The 16,753-nt window shown below is 39.3% G+C and overlaps 1 protein-coding gene across 2 annotated transcripts in view; it reads right to left on the bottom strand.

Annotated features, from left to right (window-relative positions):
• The window catches only part of MEIS1 (Meis homeobox 1), a 134,827-nt gene that overhangs the window by 6,171 nt on the left and 111,903 nt on the right, over positions 1 to 16,753 (bottom strand). The gene's annotated exons all lie outside the window — the stretch shown is intronic.

Genomic DNA, 16,753 nt, shown 5'->3' with positions numbered 1-16,753 from the left:
ACTTTTTTTTAAGTGGTTAGTACAAGCCCTACAAAATCAAGCTTGTGAAATTTCTAACTTTTAAGATCCATTTGTATTGTGTAATGCTAAGAATTACATATCAAATACAGAAAATGAGTGGGACACATTAGATTCGGAAAAAGTAAAGTGCTTTTAGTTATCAACTCAGATTTGAATAGATAGAACATGAGCAGCACATAAAAAAAAATACAATGAAAAGTTTAATAAAGGGCCCACAGTCCAGTATGCATTCTAGTTTGTAAGTCTGTCCATTCAGGAAGGAAAATAGTTTTTTTTAAAAAATCACTAAACAGAGAGGAACAGGTTTAAAAAAAAAAAAAAATACATGCTTCAGGGATGCCTGGGTGGCTCAGTGGGTTAAACCTCTGCCTTCAGCCCAGGTCATGATCTCAGGGACCTGGAATCGAGCCCTGCATTGGGCTCTCTGCTCAGTGGGGAGCCTGCTTCCCCTGTCTCTGTGCCTGCTGCTCTGCCTACTTGTGATCTCTCTCCCTCTGTCAAATAAATAAATAAAAATCTTGAAAAAAAAATACATGCTTCACAACATTTTAAGATTCTCAATATCCTATATCCTTAAGTTCTTTTATTATTCAAAAAGTAATTAAAGTCAATAATGAAACTGGAATCTAAAAGGGTACCATTAGTGTTAACTCTTATTGGCAATATATATTCTAACAGTTCTTGTATATGAAGTCCCCGACTGGCTAATAAAAATATTTAAAACATAGATCTACAACAAATTGTGTTGCAAATCAGGTTATCATTATCTTGTATAAACCATGAAAATTGGAATCATGTGAGCAGAAGGTTAGATTAATTCTCCATTCTCATTATAAGCACAGGTGTAGCACAAACACCATGTGAAATAACCAATTAAAATGAAAAAAAAATCTGCTTTTTCATTAGCTGCCTTCACTGCATGACCAATTAGAAAATTATTTAATATTAATATTCCACATATACCAAAAGTAATTTTCATAGTAACTAACATAGGTAAAAAAAAGAGCAAAAAACCAGCTCTTTATCTATGGTACTGTTTATCATCTGCAGGCTTTTAGAGGAAAGGAACTCTGGTAACATTTTTTAAAAGTCCCTTTAAAAACACATTATTTTGTGGGTATGATTTATACTATTCATCTAAAAATGGGAAGGACACTTTTTAACAGATGAGAAGCCGAGGTTCAGAGAAATTAGGTGACTTCTTTGAGGTCACATGTAACTCAAGGGATGTTAATAACTTGCTGAATGACACACGGCTGGCAAATGGTAGTGAACACCCCTTCCCCCAACATCCTGACAAGAGCGTGGCCACTACTGTGTCACCCATCTAGAATATTCTGAACGAAATAGATATCCAAGAATGAGCTGGTTTTGAGCCAGTCACCACTGGCAACAACCCTACTGTTGAGTCTGGAAATAAGCATGACTGAACACTTTGTAGACTGGGAATTTTGATGACTGTACTGTTCGTGCATATGGACAAAGATAAGGCTGTGCATCAGAAGATTCAGTGACTTATCTGTATTCCAAAGCTTGCTTCCTTCACACTCATACTTTCAGATTTCCAAAGACCAGCTCATAATAACCAACTCAGGCTTGAATCTATGACTATTAAACCCAAGGAATCATAGAAAAATTAAACCTCAGGTTTGAAAAGGGCTTTCACTGTCACCTGGGTTGGTCACTGACATGCATCATCTCTCTGATATCCCCACCAAACAGATAGGTAGCCTCTGCTGGATTGTTTCTAATAAAGCACTTGCTACCTCACCTGAAAGTGCACTCCAGCTACGGAAGGTGACTATGAGAAGGTTCTGCATTACTTGATCTGAAATCCTTTCACCAGGACAATTCCTTGGGGGGATTTAAACAATTCTAATCTTACTTCTTCAGGATGGCCTTCAAATATTTAAACTATAGCCATCATGCATCATGTGCCATAGGCTTCTCCCCAGGTTTAACATCCATGATTCCTTTTCTTGCTTGTTTGTTTTGAGAGAGAGAGAGAGAGAGCACAGATCAGAGGGGCAGAGGGAGAAGGAGAGAGAATCTTAAGCAGGTTCCACGCCCAGCACAAAGCCCAATGAGGGCTCCATCTCACCACCCTGAGATCATGACCTGAGCCAAAGTCAGGAGTCAGATTCTTAAGCAACTGAGCCACCCAGGCACTGCAATCATCCATGATTCTTAACATGTTCCTTCTAGAATAAAAGTTCTTCTTGGGTTTTGAGTCTACTCACCACTTGGGCCATACCCACTGCTCAGTATATTGAGAGGTTTGTCTGTGTGCCTCTAAAGGTCTTCAGAGGACATCATTAAAAGCAATTAGTCCACACTTGCTCTGGTCCCCATGTAGAGAGTGAATACCTCATCACAGCCTTCTAGCTAAGGGGCCTCAGGTACCAGGTGCTACTTTCTTCCCTTTTGGTGACAATTGCCATTTCTTGCTATTGACAACACAGACATAGGCTACCTATAGGATATGTAGATATAAAGGTGAGAATCTGTGCATTTAATAAAATAAAAATTTAAAAAGCTGAAAATCTCAGAACCCCTCATCACTTTGTCCAAACTGACCACATTAGTAATATGCTTAGAACTTCTCACTTTTGAAAGCAAATTTAAAACAATTGCTGCATATAATGAATATTATCGATACATATAGCACAGAGTAAACCCTCAGAATCTTATTGGATTATGCTTCCTATACTTACATAAAACACTGATAATATTATCTAGGATCATGGCAGACATCTTTATCTGAAAGTAACTAAGTAAATGGCAAAAGATTTTATATTTTGAAACAATGTCATCTCTTCAATTTTAAAACCATCTCAACATTTGGTTCTATTTAGTGTATTTTATCCTAGACTGTCTTCTATATACTCTCTTTGGAATTATGCTACATAGAGCAAAGCCATGTGTTTAGATGGCTTCGGGGTGAATTCAGATACAAAAACATTTTCCTTCTGGGCAAAGTAATAAAATGACATTCTTGCTCCTCCCACTATAAGTCAAACAGAGGTCAGTTCCCCCATCCCTGTATCTGTTTAAATAAACTGGTCCAGCTGTTTGTTTCTAAAATGCCCTTTGACCTTGCATCTCATCCTCCCTGCTTTTGTGACAGAATCCTTTACTTTCCATTGTGGAAGATTCTAGATTATCAAAAACTTTTTAAATGCTGAATCAAAAAAAAAAAGACCTTTAGGTTTTTTTATGTAAACTTACATGAACATATTCCCTTCTTAAAACACTCATTTCGAGAAGCATCAGTAAAACGTTATTTTAAGCTCATATGTGGTGTGTGTGTTCAAATATATATCTATATTTATGTGTGAATACATAAATATATATTAGAACTTTAACATAAGAAGAAACAATGTTTTGAAGAGAAAAGAAAACGAGAATGATAAAATTCCAATATGAACGTCCAATAAAAAAAAATCTATTCTCCAACAACAACAACAAAACAGTTTAAGACAAAATAGATCCATGAAATATACACAACCTTTAGTCTTTTCCATATTAATAAGCCCTCTTTAAAAAGTCTGTTAGTTTAAAGTTGTAAGAGGAGAGTTTCTTTTTTTTTTTTTTTTTTAAACAACTGATGTCCAAACATTATAGGCCTTGAAACTTAGAGGTACACTGTCAGATATACAATGTATTTTAGTTTGGTGTAAGGTTGGGAAACATCCTGTTGCCTTTCCACATTATATCCCAAACATCAACATATATATTTTTTTATAGACCCTATTTTGCTTTGAAAACAATGTTCTTTTGTGAAGTACTTTTTTAGAACTGGACACCCTGTAGGTGGTAAAAGACTGAATTAGGGAAAGAATTCTCATCTTTTCTTTTTTCATTGCATCATGGATCAGAATTTCTTCCTGTGACCAAACGACTCCCTTTCTCAAAACAAGGTGTTTTACCAAGGATGGCAAACAAAATGGATTGGCCTTATAGCTTCGTTCCATGTCAACATAAACAGTTTTTACCCAGTTATTTGTTTAGGACTAGAGCCATACTAAGAGGGAATGGGAGGTTGAAAGGGTTGCAAAATCTTAAAAATTCCGAGACATAGGATCAGCTCAAAATTGAATTTAATTCTTTGCATTTTTAAAATAGTAACCAGACAAGGAGAATGGGAGATGAATCCTGAGTTACGCTAAAAAGAAATATAGGATGTTTTTCTTCATTCTTTCTTCTCCTTGCCCCCAACCTGCTTATTTATCATCATACTTTAAAGTCTTGTGTTTTGGTTTGGTTTTGTTTTCCATTCTGCTAATTCTACCTGTCTTTTTTCATTCACCATCTTTAGATACCTGAATAGTTTTCTGACTAAGATCTGGTAGAACAGCTTTCTGAAGTTGACCTTTGCCCTTTAGCTTATCCTCCACTCCATGCCCTGGTTCCTTCCCACAAAACTGGATGGCTAAGTTTAGTTTCCTCTTTGTGAGAACCAGGAAGGATGGCGAGATCACAGTAGGCATCCACTAGAACCAAACACAGGGTACATTTTCCCAGTACCACAGACAACATTTTCCACATAGCCTTGCCCTCTCCTTTACTCTTATGCCCTTTGTCTTCCTTGTAAGTTCTCTGTAATGCTAACAATGCTAAGGAAAAATAACATGCTCCCCTTCAGAAAGAGCATTTTCATTTTTACTCAACGAATTCTCTTCCTCAGTGTTTACCACCTACTAGTTTACTGATGACTGAGGGCAGCCCACCCTGTGACTTTAGCATGTCACAGCCAACTCAGTGAGCCAAGTAAAACCAAAGCGCCATTGTTTCTAAACGACAGGACTCTCAGTCATCCCCACAGTGTCTCTTGCCAACAAGGCTTAGTGAATAGTCAGCACGAAGGTAGCTACCCATTTAAGTATGGAGAAATATCATTTTACGATACCCTCCTGTGCCCAAGGAGCTAAGATTATCAACTTACTATTAAACAGAAGATTTCATTAAATAGAAAGATATTAGTAAAGACGCCTTCTATATCTATACTATCCATTAAATAAAGTATTAATTATAGTCATCTTTAATTAATAGTTAGGTATTAGGAATACCTATGTACATACTTAGTAAAAATTTATACCATGCATTCTTAAGAATACCAGTGATTTCTACATGCACTATTCCTTATCAATTAAAAATAAATAGCAAATAAGTATAATATTTAATCTATACATACTTCATTTAGGTATTCTCTATAAATATTTTTATAAAATTAAGAATAGTGAAAAATTTTTAAATATAAAATTTCACACTGGAAGCTAGTTGCCGAACTCCTGAATTTTATTCTTTTTCTTCTTATTCTATTCCATGAATTTCCTTCCTAGTATTTTTTTCAACTTTATTACAATCATTTAAATAAAACTACATATACTGTGTTGTTTTATATTTTTAAAGTCAGCATTTCCTAATAACTCAAAGGCCTGTTTTATAAACAAACCCTAAAGGGAATGAGTTCTAGCTATCTCTCAAATAACTCTTTGTTCTTTCAAACAAAAATCTACTTCAAAATCTTTTGTTGGATTTCTTCATTTCAGATTTACATTTACTTATTGAATTTAATGATCCGTAACTGGCAGTCTTCAGGGTCCAAGCCTTACACACTCCCTTTCTTTGTGAAATACAATTTCTTAAAACACGATTTTAAGACACTCAAGAAAGTTGACTCAATCTCAAGTCAAACTTTATGAAATCATGTTTCTGGCAACTTTTTCCAGTTTCCCAACCTCCTCCGGATCCAACAGTTCCAGGACTGCAATCCATCATCTGTGTGTCTGAGGGTAGGAGAGGGGAGTGGACAGGAGGGGAGAAGGGAGCACATGTTCTGCTCCCCATCCATTCTAGGAACAGATTATTGAAATTTCCTCCAATCACAATAAGCCCATCAATCAGCAGTCTGAGGAGATTCCCTTTCTCTAGCAGTGACGGGGGTATTTGTCAAACCACTCTAGAAAGAGCTGAAGTTGTCTCAGACCACTGAGGAAGTTAATCACATATAAAATTTTCTTCAAAGAAACTAGTGAAAAAAATCACTAATTATCTGAAAATTATAATGCAAAGTAATAACAAACCCATGTATTAAGTGTTGAAATTACTTTCAAATATTTCATCACTTCATTATATATTAATGGGAAGTTTTCATTGAAAGCAAATTATAAAATGATTTTTTATTCTAAAAAAAAATAAAAGTTGGGACCCCTGGGTGGCTCAGTCATTAAGCATCTGTCTTTGGCTCAGGTCATGATCTCAGGGTCTTAGGATCGAGTCCCACCTCAGGCTCCCTGCTCAGCGGGAAGCTTGCTTCTCCCTCTCCTACTCCCCCTGCTTGTGTTCCCTCTCTCAGTGTGTCGCTCTCTGTCAAATAAATAAATACAATATTTTTTTAAAAATAGAAAAATATAAGTTTGCTATATCCTTTAGTCTGACCTGAATTCAAAGTGGGGAGGGGGTACTCCTTTAGTGGGATCTCTATTTCTTCTGCTACTAACCATGACTTTGTAGATCACTAAAGCACTAGGCTCCAAACCCAGTGGAATGAATTATGGGACTATCTTGCCAGAACTAGCATAAGAAATGCCCAACAGTTAAAAATATCTTAAGTATCCATTGATATAAAGCATATGTAATAAAATGGTATTTATGTAATATTTACTTAAATGTGACAATATGCCAAATTTGAGTTCCTATAACTGCACAAATGTAAGACAAATGGTGGCTTGCTTAAGGGATATGGAATTAAAATGATTATTGGCACAATGAACAAGCATTAGGGAAATCTAGGATAACAAAACCTCTTACGTTATTGAAAAAGCTAAAGTAGGTATAATAATATCAATAATATCTTCAATGAATAGATGGGTGTCTCTTTGGTTTAAGCTGAACAATTTTTTGGGTAAATTCTAACTTTTCCATATTCACAAAAAGTAAATAAAATTGCATTTAACTAGGCATCCCTTGAACATTACAGAACAAATATGTTTACTTAAAACAGTTCTTAATGTCCTGCCAATTTCCATTATAAACAGGATGACCACACAATGTATCATTTAAGATTGGACACTTTCAAGAGTAAATGGATACTATTAATAATTATGCTGGACAACAGGCATAAACCATGAATATGTCAGGCAGTTGGGGTATACGGACACTCTAAGGATCAAATATGCACTTTTTTTTTCCATGTAAAACTTCCCCCACGTGATTGGAATTGCAACCCTCTGTGTGAAAATAGTGACCAGCCCTGGCATGCGTAAAGGATCATAGAATCCCCGTACCCCTTTTGGAATGTCTCTGAGCTCCTTCCTTTCTGGAGGATCACTTCTTTAGTGACTTCAGCTCCCTAAGCCATCACTAGCCAAAAATGTCCCAGGCCTGGAGTCCCCACTCCAAGGGAGTGCCAAGGAAGGAGATCTGAAGATTTAGCTTGATTTCTGCTTTCACCTGGTCACAGGTTAGACTGCAGAATGGCACAATAAATCTTGACTCGAATAGAGGCCTGTCTCTAACCTTAGAAGGTTCACTGTAACTTCTGTTTCAATTCATAAAGTTTGAAACCAGAGTTCTATGTAATGGATATCAAAATATAATCCACAGACCTTAAAGGCAAATGGAACCAATTATACCAATTATACTTAAAGGCAAAAATCTCTCAGTTGAGGTATATGACAAGATTTTTCATATGAAGGCAGTAAACTAATAAAATGACCTCCTCTTGGAACTTGTCAAATCTTGGGGAAATGCTTACGATCGTCTAAGTCACACTGAGGAAATCTGGAGACTGGGTGTTTCACTTGAATGGCTATCCTTTTCTTTGAATAATATCACTCATCACAATTACAGTCAAAACACTGGCCAAGAATAGGGAAAGTCAGAGTGGCATCTAGGGAGAAGGGTGTGAGAATTGAGTGGGAAAACTGCCGCTCGCTTCTCTGAGATCATAGTAGTGTTGAGGTGCTGGAACCGTGATGACCAAGTGAGTTAATGTCTATGAAAAGAGCCTTGCGAATTTAAAACCAAAAACAAGAATCTGTTGAGATACTGTCATTTTGATTCTTAAAAAATACCTAATGGTACAAGCACACACACACACACTCAAATGCTTATGGCCACAAAAGGTGGGCACAGCCCAAATGCCCAGCAACTGATAAATGGATAAACAAAATGTGGTCTGTCCAAAGGAACATTCTTCAGCCATAAAGAGGAATGTAGTATTGCTATCTGCTATATTCATGAACCCTGAAAACAATATGCTAAGTGAAAGCTTAAGCCAGTCCCAAAAGGCCACATGTTTACAGTGATCGCCTTTATGGGAAATGTCTGAATTGGCAGAGCTATAGAGACAGAGAGTGGGGGATGGAACTATGGGAAGAGTAATAGTTAAAGGCAAAATGTTTCTTTATATACATACATACATAACATATATATATATTAAAGATTTTTTTTTTGAGAGAGAGAGAAAGTGGGGGGAGGGGCGGTGGAAGAGAATGGGAGGGGGAGAGAATCTTGGGCAGACTCCCCACCAAGCAAGGAGCCTGATATAGGGGCTTGATCTCACCACCCCGAGATCATGATCTGAACCAAAATCAAAAGACAGACGCTTAACCATCTGAGCCACCCAGGTGCCCCTACAGGGTTTCTTTCTCAGATGATAAAAATGTTCTAAAAGTGACTATGGTGATGGTCGAACAGTATCTGTGGATATACTAAAAACCACTGAACTGTACACTTTAAATGGGCAAATTTCATGGTATGTGAATTATATCTCAATAAATCTGTTAATAATAAATGCATAAGGGAAGCACAGAAGAGGTGCTGAACAAGGAGCCAGCCCCATTCTTGCCTCTCATTAGCAGCACAACATTATGAAGCCCTGAGCCCCATCTCTCAAATGGTGCATTTAAATCCCATCCAGGACTTGGGCTCTGACATTCCACAGCGTGATGTTCCTAAAATTTTAATCCGTGCTCCTTTGTAATGAACTTCAAAATCTCATAGCCCTGTGTGATTTGGAATCTTTAAAGAAAGAGCATGACTAAAATCAAAAGTTAATTCGCAATAGGCTTTTTTATACTACATTCACTCAAAATGATTCTGATATGCCTTTTCTGGCCCCCAGTCCCTCTCAGCCCCCACTGGGCCCCAAGGATGGGAATCTCTGCCATAACGTATTGTACTTTCCTATCTGCAAATGGGACTGGACTGCCAGGTGACCAGCCGTGGGAGCTGAGATCTGACATCTTTGGACATGTAGGATTCTTTCCATTAGCTTTTTCAACATCCCCTACTCCCTGCCCTTTCCAAGCACATATGAACTCTGACCCAAACTAGGGATCAAATAAAGTCAACCACAGCAGATGTTCAAGGGATATAGGCCAACAAACCCTGCAAGTGGACAACAACACTCAAAATGACTGATTTACATTCAAATCAGCATTCCAGGGTAGAAAGTACCAGAAAACATAAATATACATATTTTTAATCATTGTGCATTTAACTTCCATCCCAACGCAATATACGATTCTTAAAATAGAGCGATGTTATCAATAGTAAGCCAGATCTCCCCAATGACAGGAAATTCATTTTGGGGCTAAATCACATTTAGAACCCAAGACTCATAATCCCCATCAGCCTGAAAAAGTTGCGTTCGGGAAAGCAAATGGTTTTTTTTCCCCTTCTTCAATGATCAGATCTAATCTTGTGAGGCATTAGGTCCTTTAGTCACATTGGTTAAGAGGGTAAAGAGGAAAAGAAGAGCTCTCAAGAATGGCAACAGATTAAGGTTTTTTTGTTTATTTGTTATTGTTCAGGTGTCAAGAGCCAGATAGCATTCATTATTTCCCATGCTAATGGGTCGGGCTTAAAAGCTTCATAAGAATGGAAATAAAAAGGAAAATATCAATGACTACACAGGGCCGTGAAAGGGAGAGCCCTCTTTTGCCAAAGATACAAGCATCCATGCTGTTGGAGGTCACTGTTTGTGTGGCTGGTTGGTTTTTTAATATTCCCTTTCCCCCTTAAAAATTAAGAAAGAAGCAACACAAAAATGTAGGCATCCACGCAAAACTCTGAGTGTGTTCACACACTGGAGCGATGTGGGCCAAATCCAAGAGGACGTTTACCCTCAGAAACGTTTCCTCCCCTGCACCCCCCAACCCTGGCTTCACTCCATTTTTGAGAAAATCGTTTATTCAACAAAGAGCCGACATTTGCCCCATTTTTAAAAATATTTCAGGCGGATTTTTTAACCACTCAGAAACGCTGTTTGTTTTAGGTTGGGTGCAGCCTGAAGCAAGATGATGAGGTAGGAGAGGAGAGGGGTCTCTGTGGGCACAGCTCGGTGGGGCTTCGGCGCTCACTGGTTAATCACCCAGCACCAGCCTCAGTAACTGTTGACACAAAATAGGTGGAGATCAGGTCTGTGCAAGCAGAAAATACCAGAAAGGCAAACTGTATGTAAACACACTTAAGACAGATTTGACAAGAATAGACCTAAACCTGACTTGCTAGGAAACTCGGAATATCTAAGGCTTCAGGGTCCCTCTCAGCTGAGGCCCTTTCCCCTTACAGAGTTGCCTTTGAGAAGATAAAGAGTAACGTTTGAAACACTGAAACAAGTTTACAGAAGACAGCTGAGACATTTGTCCCCTTGATTCACATAGTGTGAGTTTCCAATCTGCTCCTACATGTAGGATTTATGTCATGTAATACAGTTCTTCCGTGCATACTTGGAACAGAGCCAAATGGGGGCCGGATGGGGGGTGGGGGTGCACCAGGCACATACAACCACAACTCAAAAAGTTATTTCTCCTGACCTATAAAACTCATGCAAAGAAGCAAATGGATAATGCTTAAACAGTCTTTTAATCTTATCTAACTGACACCTGACAACCCATTACTTATAGATTATTAATGCACCCACTAAAAAGTTTGTCATGTACAAAATTACCAGAGAAAAAGATTGAACGCCTGAGGAAAAAACAAATTTTGCTGTACAATAACTTCAGAAATTTCAAGCCTATTATCTGTCATGCCCTTCACAGACTCAGAGCACACTGCTAAAAACAACTGATTTATCTTTATTATGAATCCTAAAATGACAGCACACATGTTTTTCATGTCGTATGATAATGTTTAATTTCATCCAGTTTTTAGTGCTTGATTTGCTTGTTTAAGATGAAGGAAAGTAGCAACTTTTTAAATTAATTTCCCCGTTTGTCTCTCTATCAGAGGACCTGGGTTTTTTCCCACTCCTGGTGTAAAGCTGGGATCAGAGGCAGGTTCAGAGCAATCGCCTTGCTTCTCTTTGGTTCGCAGTGATCACACCATCTAGAACAGGAGAGCTGGAAGAGCTGTGAAGTCCCACTAGTGGGTCCTCCCTGTTCATTTGAGCAGCGGGAGCTGCTGCCCCTGAGACAGATTGACTCTGCCAAGGACACAGGTCTAACTGGTGAGGAGTGGGGAAGACAGCGGAAACGTTTGGGCTCAATGTGTTCTTTCTCTTGCATATTGCCTCCCTCACTGGCCCTGTGTAAACTGTATGTTGTCAGGAGGCTCACAGGAGAGTGGGCTCCTTAGCCACCTGTGGGTGCCGGCTCTTCTCCCTTGACCCGTTAGCCTCTCCCCATGCTGTCTGCAGGTGAGTGTGAATCCGGTCCTGCCAGCGTGCATGACACACAGGGAGCTGCTTCCACTTCTCTGACCAGACTACTGTGCCAAGACACCGAAAACAACAAATCTAGCTTGATGAGGATTTGAAACAAGTCCTGCGTTCAGGACTTGTTCAAAGTCAACCACGAACCACTGGTTTCACAGCCTTGAAAGGGATCACAGACATTCAGAAACGCCGGGCTCCCGCTGGATACATCGGCCTCCCCACGCGCTCTGCCCTGGGCCTCACTTGAACCCCAGCCCCATGGGATCCTGAAGTACTTGCCCAGATTGACAGACCCCACCCCCACCCCCAACTTCGGGCATCACACTCCTGTGTTGTCCTGGAAAACTCAGAAACTGTCTTTGCAGGCTGGAGGAGAAACAGCAGTAATACCGAACGGTATTTGGACTTTCGAATCCATCTTCCTTCGTCCCATATCTTCCTATTTCTTTTCTCAAGGAGACTTAGGGCCCCATGGTGGAAGGGGCAGGGTTTTCTGACCTGCGCGGTGGCCTGACATGGAGTCCTCCGGGACCTCTTTCCGCCTTTCGTTGGATTCAGGGCGTGATTTCACACATGAAGCGGGTGGGGAGCTCTGAGTAAACTCATTGTGTCAAACTTACAACAAAGTATACTTAACAGACTGCAGAGTCATTTTCAAAGAAGGCTGTTTGCTGGAAATTTTTAGAATCTGCAGACAAAAGCAGCGTCCCTGTTGAACTCCTAAAACTCTCTGACATGACAATACCTGAAGGTTTCTAAATTCACAGCTCTTTTCCCTGCGAGCTATTTGCTCAGCTTTCCTAATAATACCCTGCCTGCCTGGCACCACGCCAGTTCTGTCTCCCGCAATATGCAAGCTAAACATTTTTTGACTGATTTCAATATTTTTCTTATGAGCAACTAGACAGTATTTTATCTAGTGAGTATTACTGATTGCTATAATCTAAGCCCACAGTCAGCACCCGTAAAGGTAATATTATTGGAATTGACACTCAAGGTGAAAAGCATAGCAATTAACCGCGGCTTGGAGAACAACAACCCACTCTGAAAGATGCTGGAGAGTCAGCCTACCTCTGTTTCTCCTGCTTCTCTTCCTTCTTTCGAAAACATTGCACCTGTTACTCCACTGATCTATTAGGAAGTCTACCTTAGATGTAGGTTACACTGAAATCCTCAAGGGAAAAAGTCAAACCACCTGCTTAATAAAATTATCTTTTGTGTGTAAAGTTGTTCCATCCCTAGGTGATTTCTAGGCCAGGAAAATCACTATACACCCTGCACTTTCATTTTGCAGTTGAAGAGCAAACAAATGACCCAGTGCTTCTTGCACTGTTTTTTACATCTGTTTTCCTTGCTTTTGTGTCATGCCTCTGTTTAGCTTTATTGACAAAACAATCTGTGCCTAATGTTTAAACAACATCTGTAAAATGTATTATTAAATTATGTTGGAAGAAAAAGCAGAGCAATTCTATGAAACCCTGTGACCCCCTATTGATTTTTAGATCACAGAAGTTGAAAGGATAATTTGTGAATGTTTTAACATTTACATCTACACAGGTACCTATATTTATAGAATCTTTGATTACTTATAAAAGTATTTGCTACATTATTGCCATAACTCAGAAAGAAACCTGACCTTTAACAGTTGAATCTGTTTATTATAAGGGAGATCCCATTTTTAAAAAAATAAGTTTACATTTTTACCTGCCAGTGGCATAAATCTCTAAGGATAACATACCCCCCCCACCACCACCACTGGTAATAAATGGGAAGTGATGCCTGAATGCTTTGCAGTTTTGAAGGCAGTAAATGAAGTAACTAGGAAAATCTGGTCTATGTACTAAATCTGAGAACGGCAGAGCTGTGATAGTTCTGTAAAAAGTGTCACCTCGGATGTTAGGATGCTCCCTGGAATTTTATGCACCCAACTGATGGGGAGAGTGATTTTTCTTTCTGCATACAGACCACATTTCACATACACTATATACTTGGCACCTAAGTTCCATATTGCCTTCTCAGAGCATAAAGAAATAATCATTTAACATTAGGACTTGATGGGAAAGTGTTTGGATGAGTAGTAGTAAACAAAGAAACTGTAAAATTTATTCAATACACCCTAGGCTAGAACTCCGCTGAGGCAGAATGTCGTCTGAGGCATCCAGCAAGTAACGCACAACCACAGGCCCGAGTCTGCCTCATATGGAAGGCCCAGCTCTGCAGCACTGCTGTGAAAACATAGGAGGAAGGCCATTCTACACCCGCATTTCCAAATAAAAAAAATTAAGTTGGTGTATTCAGGAGAAAAAAAGAACCAAGTATTGACTCTGTGTGTGTATGCATGTGTGTGTGTTTTCTTTCAAGTTCTACCTAAATAATTAAAGATCTAAATAACCATCTCAAAATTTAAGAAGTTTCTGCTTAAATGACTAAAACATTCAACATCGTAGTAATGTGTTTTCGTGGCTGACGTTACAGAGTAATTTTCACAGCCACAACAACAATGAAAAAACAAAAAGGCAAAAGTCCCAAATGCTATTAGTTCTCATGTTGGGATCAAATCATAATTGGGAAGGAGAAAGCAAAGAAAGAAGAATACGTGAATGTATAGCACATATTATATTTTAAAAATTACTGTGCTTTGAAGTCTAGGTCTACCATGGCATGCTAGAAGGAAATAGATGTTTAGGCAATGAGTTAGGGAAGTTGATTTTTGAAAAACATGCAGTTGCCTCAGATACTTCTACAATTAACGTAAAAATATTTTCACCCAAATTATTTGCCTCATTGCCTCAATTCTCAAAAAAAAATCTGTTGGCGGAGATTTGTCCTACAATGTCTCATCTAATAAATTTCACATTCCATCCCTGGGCCCAGTACCTATAAGCACTAATAGCAACCATTTTAAGATGCCTCCTCCCTGTTTTCATCCTGACACGTAGATCAAACATAAGAGTTATAAGAGTTATTTCTTTTATTCCAAATTTTCTTTTAATTAATCAAATCTGTCTTGTTGTTTTCCATTTAAATTCTCCCTATTGTCCCCTCTCTCCCCAGATCCCATCCTCTCTCCCCAGATCCCATCTGCTTTGGCCTCGGCTAGCCAAGACAGGGAGTTTGTATCACTCATGGCAATTAGAGAGAGGGGACATCAGTTCAGTGACGGGATGAAAAGAGCCATTGCAACACACCAAACTTGGCTCATCTAGGTTTCAGTCAAAACCTAACTGAAAGCTGCATCGGCCAGCATTTCTAAGACAGGCTCACAACTAGATGAGTTTATATTTTTTACTTTCATATTGTGCATTTCGATACACGATGTTGCTGCCAATAATTACGACTGATCTACACCCAACCTGCCCTTCAGCATTTTGTTAAATCTCTTCAACAGTGACTCATAGTTCGTACAAAATGTACATGTGTGTTAACAAGTTTTAAGAAATCCAAGAGGGAAGACACCCATTTTTTAATGTTGTGGCTAAATGAAGTGAAGGGGAAATGTTAAAATACGAGTGAGGATTTTCTTTTAATTAGGATTTCCAGAAAGAAGGAACTTGGGCTTGATGCTCAATACAGGAAAACACATTTACAAGCTCTCAAGAAAGCTTTGTGTAATGCTGTATTATGGTAAAGTAAAATGAAAAGCCTTTAGTGGTTATGCTGCTTTTAGTCTTCAAGGAGGCCACAATTCAAGCTGCTCTGACATCTTCGTTTTTCATACAATACCATCTGGGTTTCCCCATTTTTGCAACCTACTTCCTACTCAAAGCCCCCCAAAAAATCTATTATCAGCTCCTTAAAAGTTGGAGGTTTGGAAGAAAATTAAGAAACCCTTAGAGTCTGAACTCGAACACGGGGATGTCATTATTCACCAAACTCAGGAGAAACAATCTCTCTGACAATTTTTATTTACTTGAGGGAAATTCTCTACCACAGAGTTGTCAGAGCTGAAAGAGTTGCCAAGAACCAAACAATGAAGCGCGAGCCAAAGCCACCTGGGATTGCACACAGGAGTCGGGAGAAACAGGCAGAGTCTCAGGGCCCGTGGAGAACACGACAGTGTTCACAGTCCGCACATGTTTAGGTATCTGTGCACCACCGAGTGTCGCTGTGAGGTGGACAGGAAGTCCACATAGAACTCTGAAAAGTATTATAACTTTTTCAAGACCCCTCTTTCCTCCTCTACTTGCATAACTGAGAAATCGCTTTGGGGTCACGGCATGGAATCTGGGAAAGTGACAACTGCCTACTGTTCGGTGTCCCAGGCATGCCTGCCTGTCCATGCAGCCACGGGGAAATAGCCCTGAAGTTCGCCCACCTGTGGCGGGGAGGTTGTCTCGGGATGCGCTCTCTGGTGACAATGTCTGTATAGAGTGTTTGCTAACGGACACTGCAGAGGAAGAGAGATGGCGCGTGCGACAGATCACCTGAGCGGCCGTGCTTTCGCCTTCCTTAATTAGAGTTCGCCCTGCCACTCCTTGTCCCTCAAAAGGGGAACGTTTCCCAGGGACATAACATTGTGCAGCCTCTGTTGTATTAAAATTACATCATCAGTTTAACCTTGAAAATGCATCTGAATTCAGACATGCATGCAAAATTGAAGGTCTACTCTAGAAGCATTGCCCACGAGGACCTGAAGCCCAAGTTCAAATATATAGTATCAACAGTCTTGGAAATTAAGATACAATAGCAGGCACGACTAGGCAAACAAAAACCCTAGGCAGGGACACACTCCTAGCAACACATTTCAGTAGAGTATGGCTTCCGTTGGCTCCCCATCTACTTGACTAAAGGGCTGCAAAAATTGATCTCCCAATGCTGCGGTAAGGTCATAGAAATTGATAACCCTTACAAGCAATGCTTATGTGAGTCTGTCTGTGTCTTGCAGATAGTGCACTTTGTAAATTAATCCTCCAAAGGCAAATATATTGTAAGTAGCTTGTTATCTCTAAAATACTAAATTGAAGAATACATGGGATTATATTGACAGAAATTACATTTTCTGTAATGGGCTTTAATATATCTGGAATCTCTCCCAAAGGCTCCCAGGCTCTCTAACAGAGAAGG

Source organism: Neovison vison, chromosome 8 (assembly GCF_020171115.1).
Source record: "Neovison vison isolate M4711 chromosome 8, ASM_NN_V1, whole genome shotgun sequence".
Taxonomy (NCBI): domain Eukaryota; kingdom Metazoa; phylum Chordata; class Mammalia; order Carnivora; family Mustelidae; genus Neogale; species Neogale vison.
The sequence above is the reverse complement of the archived record's forward strand: the minus strand, read 5'-3'. Positions and strand labels throughout refer to the sequence as shown.